The sequence below is a fragment of the Saccoglossus kowalevskii genome, chromosome 9 (genome assembly GCF_978046115.1).
Source record: "Saccoglossus kowalevskii chromosome 9, keSacKowa6.1, whole genome shotgun sequence".
NCBI lineage: Eukaryota > Metazoa > Hemichordata > Enteropneusta > Harrimaniidae > Saccoglossus > Saccoglossus kowalevskii.
Window position 1 is genome coordinate 19,962,474 of NC_140649.1, and position 10,087 is coordinate 19,972,560.

The following is a 10,087-nucleotide window of genomic DNA, read 5'->3' on the forward strand; positions in this document are numbered from 1 at the left end:
GCTAGTGTTTTTTTGTCAACAGTAAAACAAACTTAATTGGTGATTTTTCGTACAATTGCGAGATCTCGCGAGATGCATGAAAGACGCGCGTCGAACGTCTGCCGCAAAAATCGAACGATTTGATTTTGAACTAGAATTTCTTTATTTCGCAGCTTACATTGACCGGCCGATCTTCGACAGAGGAATATTGCTTCCGAATACCCTTACTTAATCGAAATTTCCTATCATCAAATGTGGACAGCACATTATTAAGCATGGAAATGTCCCCGAAATACTTTCGCGTTTGTCGAATCCCACGCGATGTTTGACGCGACTACGACGCTATGACCTTCGTTTGTCCTGTTTTTACGTTCGATTTCACGCATAACGCGTGATTCTCGCAGTGAACGGAAAATGGTCTATTTGTACTATATATTTCTTATATTATTAAGGACATTCTCAGCAATTTGTTGTTTCTTTGAATGGAACAAAGTTATATACAGGTTGATGTACATTTTATTTCGTTAACTCATACGTTCTTTTGCATATCAATACCGTTGAAAGGTTTTTAAGCTACCAAGATCTGTCATCAACTGCCGCGAAATGGCTAAATGTTTTTTGTCCAATTTCAATCTTCAGCTGAAAAGTTAATTCCTTTTAGGCGAATTGATTCGTATAATCGGTCTCCGATGCATTTAAAACACAAAACCTAACGATATTAGTATAGAAGCAATGTTATTATTGGGTAAATTGTCCTAAATTATAAAGTCTTTATTGAAATCGTGTTTAGTAACTCGTGTCCTTGGTAATTCAATATAGTTCGATAAGTTCTTTCGGTTTCAACCCTGTGCATGTAATGGAGTTGTACATCTACGAGTATGCTTTCTGCAATAAACAATGTTATTTAAACTTCGAAAATACTTTGCTTAATAGCTACCTCGGAAATAAAGTTGAATGAAAGGAGTGCAGAACGCAGAGCTGCTAAATGCTACGTGGCAACGCGTAGACTGGCGAAACTATATTTAATTACACACAAGCCACCGCGGTATGCGGGGGGGCACCCTCTAGGAATCGTGTAAACATCCATTTCCTGTGTAACGAAGGAAATGTCGTATTACTGCTCCGTTTTCGACCGGATCTCGAAATATAGCGTTTGCTTCGTTTGATTGTATACGATTCGAAGTGTGCAAATAAAGTTACCTTTGAAAACTTTATAAGTCCAAACGATAAATCTGTGTGTTTTTAAATATGACACAATTTGTCCCCACTTTAAGTGTTTTATAATTAAACACATTAAGTGTTTTTGTTAAAATCGCAAATGAGTTATTCAACATCATTAAAATACATTTAGCAATGTTTGCAGAGTGTTTCTATTAGAAACAAGCATTGCAAAGTGTTTCCACCTGGAACATGTATAAAAAGTGCTTATTATCACAACACTTTTAAAAAGTGATTTTACTAGACATACATTATGAAAAGTGTTTCCACCAGGAACATGTATAAAAAGTGCTTAATATCACAACACTTTTAAAAGTGCTTTCACGCAAAATACAAACTGAATATTGACAATGGCTTGTAACAGAGACACATTTTTATTTCATCAAACACTATGCATTATTGTAGAGTAATCATAACGTACGGTAAACGAAACACATAATCCTAAATATAAACATTAATAAGGTACGCTTGGGTATAAAATTTAAACAGACATCTATATTGTTTGTCAAAAATGTGTGCATGTTAAACTAATAGCCTAACAACATTATTGTGGCTGTGTTTCAGCGGGTAAATAATGCCAAATTATTCAATTCTTGGTCAAATTAAGAAACGAGGTGGGGGGGCAATATAATGCATGGGTCATATTTAGGAACTCCTGTCAGAAAAACTTCACAGGGATTGTATTCCCAGATTAATACCAGATGTTAATAACATATAAAACTCTCAATTCTCAGCCCCGATGAAAGTACCAGTTACTGCGACAAAGCCCTAATCACTGCGAAAGCTAATCACTACGGAAGACACTCATAGAAAAAGCCACTCATTGCGAAGCTACAAGTCTTTATAGAGTAAATATAAATATTGGGGAAGGTCACAGATAAGCGGAGCATTCCATTCAGTGATTAGGCCAGGGCAAAGAGCAGTTCATTCTACAGGACGGGTCCTTTCATGAAATATTTCACGATCTCGATTTAAAACGTCAATTCGTGCATTTTAAACAAATAACCTAACAACCTAATTATGGTGGCTATGTTTTCATCGGGTAAATAATTCTAAATTATTCCATTCTAAATAAAAGTGTCTCTGAAATCGTGTGTTCTAGGTAGTTCCAATAGTTCGATATCAAGTTCTTTCGTTATCACCTCGGACGACATCTCGATACTTGTGATCAATATCCTCGTGTACCGATGGGTACGTACATTCCTCACTCAGGATACCACGTCTTTTCAGCTCATTTTCTTTCTCTATGAATTTATCCAACTCAACCCTCAACTCGCCATATGGCCGATTCGTGCGGAGGTCTGTAGTGATCCATGCCCCCAAATCACGTTTGAGTTTATGAAGATTGTCGCCGCATTCCTTGTGCTCATTGCTCTTATTCTTAAATGTATCGTCGGTTTTAGATATATAAGCACTGTATCCTAAAACCATGGCAGAGAGGCCAGTAATCACGGAGGATATAAAGCGGTACTTCAAATCGCTCTTTAAATACTGGGAGAGCTGACCCAGTGCACTAGTTGATATCACAGCAGTCAATACGGATCCGTAATTCTGACGTTGCGCAAGAGAGTTGTAGTACTCGGCACTTCTATAGTGTGATATGGATTGAAAATCGGCGCTGTGTTGAATGTTTCTTGCGTTTTTCTTCAGGCCTTCCATCGCCTCTCTGTCTATTGTTGAGTTTCTAGATCCCATTACTTGGTGTTTGGGTGGACTGTGTAGTTATACTAGTTGTGCACTGTTCAAAGGTTCGATAGTTAATGAATTGTTTAAATGCCCAACTTGCCATAAAACCCGATGATGAATTATAGTAGTGTTTAGTAACTCGTGTCCTAGGTAATCAAATAGTTCGATAAGTTTCGTACAGTGTACAGCGTAGTGCGTAGTCATAACGTGTTGCGACAGGTAAAAATTTTAAAATAGTTTCATTGCAATAAACAACGGCGAGATTATTGATATGCGACTGATATATAGTAAACAATTCTAGCACGCGACAAATGTCTGATAAATCGCACTTTGGTTTGGTCAGCACTTGTGATCTGCTGCGAAAGCGTTGCCAGTAAGTTGTTTTCATTAACCGGGACATATACACGTAAATATTTAATAACAACAACAATAGCACACAAGGTCGTTATGTTATCACATGCGAGAATGATTACGTACACTCAACCAGTCAACGTGCATACGCCAGTGCGCAAAACGTAAGCAAGTACGAGAGGTTGTGTAGTTTCTAAAAATGGTTGCCAGCAAAGTTAAGGATTCTGTCACCAATCTGATGTGGTACCCGCATACACGTATGACATGACAATTGCATTCAATTGTCTATGTCAATACGTGTTAACTTTCCCATGCTTATTACTTTAATGTTCACATTCCTACACCTATATGTAATATCTAATGTATTGTTTAAAGCCTAAACCATATTAACACTTTTATACACGCCGTGTCAAACGTCACCATGACTGTCTAGCACTCCTTATTTGGCATGTTAGTAAGTTCTAACCAATCACGTTGACTTGTGCTAGGCGTCGTAGTGACGTCACGATATCACGTGGTTTCACTTATAAATAGGGGGACTGATGAGAAAGAGGGAGCGGAGGTTATACGGGAGCGGAGGTTATACGGGAGGTCTGTCTCTAGGCGTGGCTGTAAAGCCATCGCCTGGAAACCAAGTTTACACTTCACTGTATTATCACTGTATCTGATGTCTCCACGAATAAATATCTTGATTGTATCACCACTACCCTCAACAGTTTAAAATATGAGTCTGTTACATGGTGTTAGAATCAAACGGTCCGAAATCAGCTGAAATCGGTGCGGCTGACGGTGCCTTCACAGAAGCTAGCGAGTTATTCCCTACAAGACGAGACGCGCAATGCAGTTGGTGGAAAGCTATTTTGTACTTCGCGTGATCAAAGACGGTAACAGCGAAGCAACGACATAAATGACATCGCTAAACTTGAGGTGGAACGACAAGACAGGAAAACAGACATCATCGAACTACCCACGACCAGAGCGACACAACTTCAGCGAAGCCAACCCGTAAAATACTGCAACCAAAGCTAACCATATGTGACTGCACGGGAGGCAACCAACCAACCAAACAACTTGATGACAACGATCCTGCCGATGTCACAAGAAAAGCTCAACCACTGAGAAGTACAGAAACGCGCAGATGTGAGTTCAACTGAAGACTTTGACAACGCATTCAATGACTCATATGAACTTTTGTATATAAACTCTTTTTAGACGCAACTTTCCTATTCTAGCACAACTACACTTTTCAGATCATTTGCACAAGGTATGGTTTTGGGTATCTTTTTTTTTCTTCTACTCGCATTGACTGTCTTTTATATCACTGACTCATTCTGCTATATAGGTCAGCCATAAAACATTAATTATTGTGAATGCTCCAAGATTTTGCGAATTGTTCTTGTTGAGCACAGTGATTTCTGTATAATTATGCACCCGATTGTAACAAAATTTAATTTGACATGCTCCGTTTTGTTTTGCGGTGAACATCTCGTTGAGCACATTTCATTATTAGGGGCCCAAGCCTGTAGGGCGTGGCCCCTATTCTTATTGTTCGGTTTTTTCTTCTTTAAACTTCTTCTTCTTCTAAATCTAAACTAGAATGGTGGGGCCGCTATGCACGTGCAATCTCCTATCAAGGACGCGTCATCATAGTAAATCAACTGGCAGCAACAAAACTTTTCCATCGTCTCTTCTGCTTCAGTCCTTCAGTTCATGTTATCAAAGAGATTGAAACGCTTTTTCTTAACTTCCTATGGCAAGGGCGGCACTGGAAATCGGAAACATTGGTATATGCGCCACTAAAATATGGTGGACAAGGATTGGTTCACATCACGAGTCGTATCAGGGCATTTCGCCTCCAATATATTCAAAGGTACCTGTACTCTCACTCAGATCACCCATGTTTTGCCTTCACGAACCATTTTCTGCAAGAAACCAATGATTTCAACTATGATAAACAACTCTTTGTTATAAATCTGACTTCGACTTGTTTGTACAGCAACCACGATTTCTATCGTGAGCTTCTTGTGACCTGGTCCGCAAACAAGACACTCAGAAAGGATAGACCCTCTTCAGTTGAATCTATTTTGATTGAACCACTTTTTAACAATAATTTGGTGTTACACTCTGTTCGCAAAGAGCCTTTTATTCTCACACATTTTGTAGAGGGTGGCATATCCACCATTGGTGATCTAGTCAACTTAGCCGAGAAACGCTGGTTCAACATAACAGAAATCAATGAAAAGGTGCCTATCTATTCTCTGCGCGTTCTAGAAAAAGCTTTCTCCATATTACACCAGTCAATTCCACTGCCACTTGTGGAAAAAGTCAACACATTTCTTGCAAGTGGTAATCCTGCACAATTACAGACATGGCAGTATTCATTGGAAATATTTTTTGAAAAGGATGAAACAATTTTAAACTGTCCTTTGTACAAAATTGAAAAGGGCGCCATCTATAGGTTTCTTATACTGTCACAAATGTATGCAACCATTCCCAATTATGTTGATACAGTTTGGCGGGATTTACTCTCTCTCCCCTATACAATTAGACCAGTCTACAAATATTGCTACTTACCTCCTACTACTAAAAGAGAGGGAGATCTCCAATGGCGAATTTTGCATGGTGCATATCCAACTGGCGGTTTCCTGCATGCTGCCCGCTATCGCCCCAATTCTGAGTGTGTTTTTTGTCATGAAGAAGATGATCTCATGCATGTTTTTTTCCAATGCTCTCGTCTCCCACCTTTGTTTGAGCTTATTGGAAAAATAAGTCACAAACTAATCAATGATGACTTTATTCTTCCACATTGGTGGTTTATTCTGGGTCCACCATCCTTTGGGGGAGCACAGAAGAAGGCTTTAGCTTTGTTTAACTATATTTTGATATCGGCAAAACTGGCCATTCAAATCACACGTCATAACGCCCTCAACGATGAAACACCTACTGATGTTGTGCAAGTATTCAAGACAAGACTGCGCTCAAGAATCCATGGAGAATACTACTTCTACAGTAGCACAGAATATGGAGTAAACAATTTTAACAAAATATGGAGTATTAACGAAGCCATCGCTATAGCAGAAAATGGTCAACTGTATATTTCAGATGAATTAAAGTGATTTTTAATGTAATTCTAAATAATTTTTTACTGTAATACTCATTTATGTATATATACTCAAATTGTAAATATGAGTGACACACTATGTATTATGCTGTAAATGCCGTATAATTTTAAATCGTAACTTTTATAGCAATTTCGTAACTTTTTAGAGCAAACTAGATTATAGTGTATTTAATTGTCTCAACTTGTAAAGTTGTTAATAAATGAGCATTCTAAAATCAAATCTTCTTCTTCTTTCTTCCGTAACTTTTTTCGTCAAGCCGTTTGAGAAAACCACTGAACCAAATAGTCTTAAATTGCTCTATATTGATAGTCTCTAATATGAACTGGTGCAACATGCTTTCAGAATTTTGATTGGTCAATTAGTTTGGCAGCCATATTGGATTGAAATAAAACCGGAAGTGGCTGTTTGACCACTTTCTGAGGGTCTAGGCGTCTAGATTTTTTTATGGTGTATAGTACAACTCATGTGTAATAAATATCAGAAATAAAAACTTTAGCGGTCATGTGACTTTTCCCGCCATTTTGTTTTTCCTAAAAACGGTAAAAAACACTTAAAAATCTTCTTCTTCAGAACCGCCAAGTAAAATGCCCTCATATACAGTACTTAGCTTCTACATATGGAGCAGATTTAGATTTGAGAAATTCGTTATGATTGGTCACGTGGTTTGGCCGCCATTTTGGGTTTGTTCTCAACAGGAAGTAGTTTTTTACTCATGCCACACTTGAGCGTTAATCTCAAATATTGCGTCATGGCATGTCCCTATCTAACCCTTTCAGAAACCTAAAAAAAAATTCAGATCAGTCACATGGTTTGGCCGCCATTTTGGATTTTAAGCAAAATTGACAAAAAGTTTGGGTATTTGTTTCTCAGAGACGATTCAACCAATCTACTAGATGTTTTTTTATTTACCATGCCTGCCCTTAGCTCCATATGAGAAAAATAATATTATTTTGATCAGTCACATGGTTTGGCCGCCATCTTGGATTTTGTGAAAATAGACATTATGCAACTACATGTTTTGTATTAGTCTGATTTCTTTCAAATTTTGTATGTGCATTTGTGTCATCAGATGCATCATTTTGTCCCAATAGCACACTGCTAGGCCACGTGGCTGGACACCCATGGGGTGGGGGCTTCTAACCTCATTAATATGCATAACTGTTATAACTCAAACACTGTCGCAGTTAGGGTGATGAATCCTGTGTTATTATGACAACGTTGAACAAGAGATTTGATTAAAATAACAGATGACCATATATGGTCATGTGAACTCATTAATATGCATAACCATTATATCTTAAACACTGTTGCAGTTAGGAAGATGAATCCTGTGTTATTATGACAACAGTGAACAAGAGATTTGATTAAAATAACAGATGACCATATATGGTCATGTGAACTCATTAATATGCATAACCATTATATCTTAAACACTGTTGCAGTTAGGAAGATGAATCCTGTGTTATTATGACAACAGTGAACAAGAGATTTGATTAAAATAACAGATGACCATATATGGTCATGTAAACTCATTAATATGCATAGCAGTCATTTCTGAAACACTGTCGCAGAGCAGGACATGTAACTAGTGTCATTATGAAGACATTGAATGAAAGATGTAACTGACATTAGAAATGGCTATATATGATTATGTAATCTCATTATTGTGCATAAGAACATGGCTCATTATATATCCTGAAAACCATATTTCGATAAACAAACCAGGTAAATACATGGTGCCAACTTCATTTTGACCTCATGTTACTGATAATTCAAGTTACCTGATTGTCTAACATGTGACCACATTAATTATGAAACAGAATTTTGTCAGCTTGGGCCCCGGTGACGCCGCTTGCGGCTTTAATGTTCATTGTGTTTGTAAATAATGTTGGCACCAACTTATTCAGGATTTCGATTCACGCAATATTATACTGAGCACAAGTTTGATCTCGTTAGTCCACGTATTATGCCCACAATTGTGACACACTTAATTTGACATGCTCCGTCTTGTTTTTTTTCGGAGAGGAATAACACGTTGAGCACATTACTAGTATATGATGTTCATTATGTGTGTATTTATGTTTGGCACCGACACATCCATTTTCTGGTTATTTTATTGTCAATAAGTCGAGTTTTTATGTTTTTATATTACTTTACTATTTTATTTGTGATTTTTTTTCTTTACGTAATTGTTAGCCACATATGTACTTTAAGGATTCTTGTTTTGAACATGCAAAAACCAGTTGCCATGGTATTTTACAACCAATAGAAAACACGAACCGAATGAAGTGTATTTTAAATCCTAGGCTAAATTTGTTTGAAATTTGAGAAATATCGTTATTTTAAATTTTATTTTATGGCAACAAACACTGAATAATACAAATGCCACGTCGAATTCAGACTAGGCCATCGCTGCTCAGAGGCATATCTCAGAGATTTGTAACTACTGTTTGTTTGCTACGGAAGTGAGTCACATTCGGTTACCTGGATAACCTAACTCGCTTTTTTTTCTTTTTCTTTTTTTTTTAAGTTCTATTAAATATTGTACCACTGAGGCATGTTTTTTTTAATTTTCTCTAAGATAACACAAACTAAGCATACGGAGCAGAAAGAAATATAGTTAAGACATGATTAACGATACCTGAACAAAGGGAATTAGCAAAATAAGAATTAGAAAGAAAGACACCTTCTATTGTACTGACCATGATTTGATTGTTCTATTGTTGTGCGTGTACTGCCATGGCTTCTTCGTTTCTACATTGTATTTGAATAAGATTCGATTTGTTTATTTGTATTTGTAAATATTTTTCTATCAATATTTCTGTTATTTTTTTTCCTAGCGTATGATTTGATATTACGAAAATGTGGACATTTTCATTTTTCGTTGGAAGGGACAGTGTCACCAATCTGATGTGGTACCCGCATACACGTATGACATGACAATTGCATTCAATTGTCTATGTCAATACGTGTTAACTTTCCCATGCTTATTACTTTAATGTTCACATTCCTACACCTATATGTAATATCTAATGTATTGTTTAAAGCCTAAACCATATTAACACTTTTATACACGCCGTGTCAAACGTCACCATGACTGTCTAGCACTCCTTATTTGGCATGTTAGTAAGTTCTATCCAATCACGTTGACTTGTGCTAGGCGTCGTAGTGACGTCACGATATCACGTGGTTTCACTTATAAATAGGGGGACTGATGAGAAAGAGGGAGCGGAGGTTATACGGGAGCGGAGGTTATACGGGAGGTCTGTCTCTAGGCGTGGCTGTAAAGCGATCGCCTGGAAACCAAGTTTACACTTCACTGTATTATCACTGTATCTGATGTCTCCACGAATAAATATCTTGATTGTATCACCACTACCCCCCAACAGTTTAAAATATAAGTCTGTTACAATTCTCAATCCTTGGTATTATTGATAAGGTTTAGTGCGGTATGTTATTTAATAGCAATAACAAGTTTAAACAATGTCCAATGAGTACAAATAACAGAGGATTATGGGCAATGTGTAGTGTCGGGTATGAGTTCGCCCTCGTGTCGGTCAGAATCTGAGCAATGACACTTCACTCGTGCTTCGTCCTATACATGGAAACAATATGATTGTTTGATTTGTACTTTGGCTCGACTTTATAATTGAAACGAAGATTCAGGTCCTTATTAAAATATGGACTGTTTCGAATGATCGACCCCTTTGCCAGTACACGTCACATCACGC

At 37.4% G+C, this 10,087-nt stretch overlaps 1 long non-coding RNA gene across 1 annotated transcript; it reads left to right on the forward strand.

The window, feature by feature from the left end:
• Window positions 1–3,466: 3,466 nt before the first annotated feature.
• Window positions 3,467–9,734, forward strand: LOC146738953 (uncharacterized). Its single transcript, XR_014930572.1, has 2 exons — window positions 3,467–3,825; window positions 9,586–9,734. It is a non-coding gene; the product is annotated as an uncharacterized LOC146738953 (long non-coding RNA).
• The last annotated feature ends 353 nt before the right edge of the window (window positions 9,735–10,087 follow it).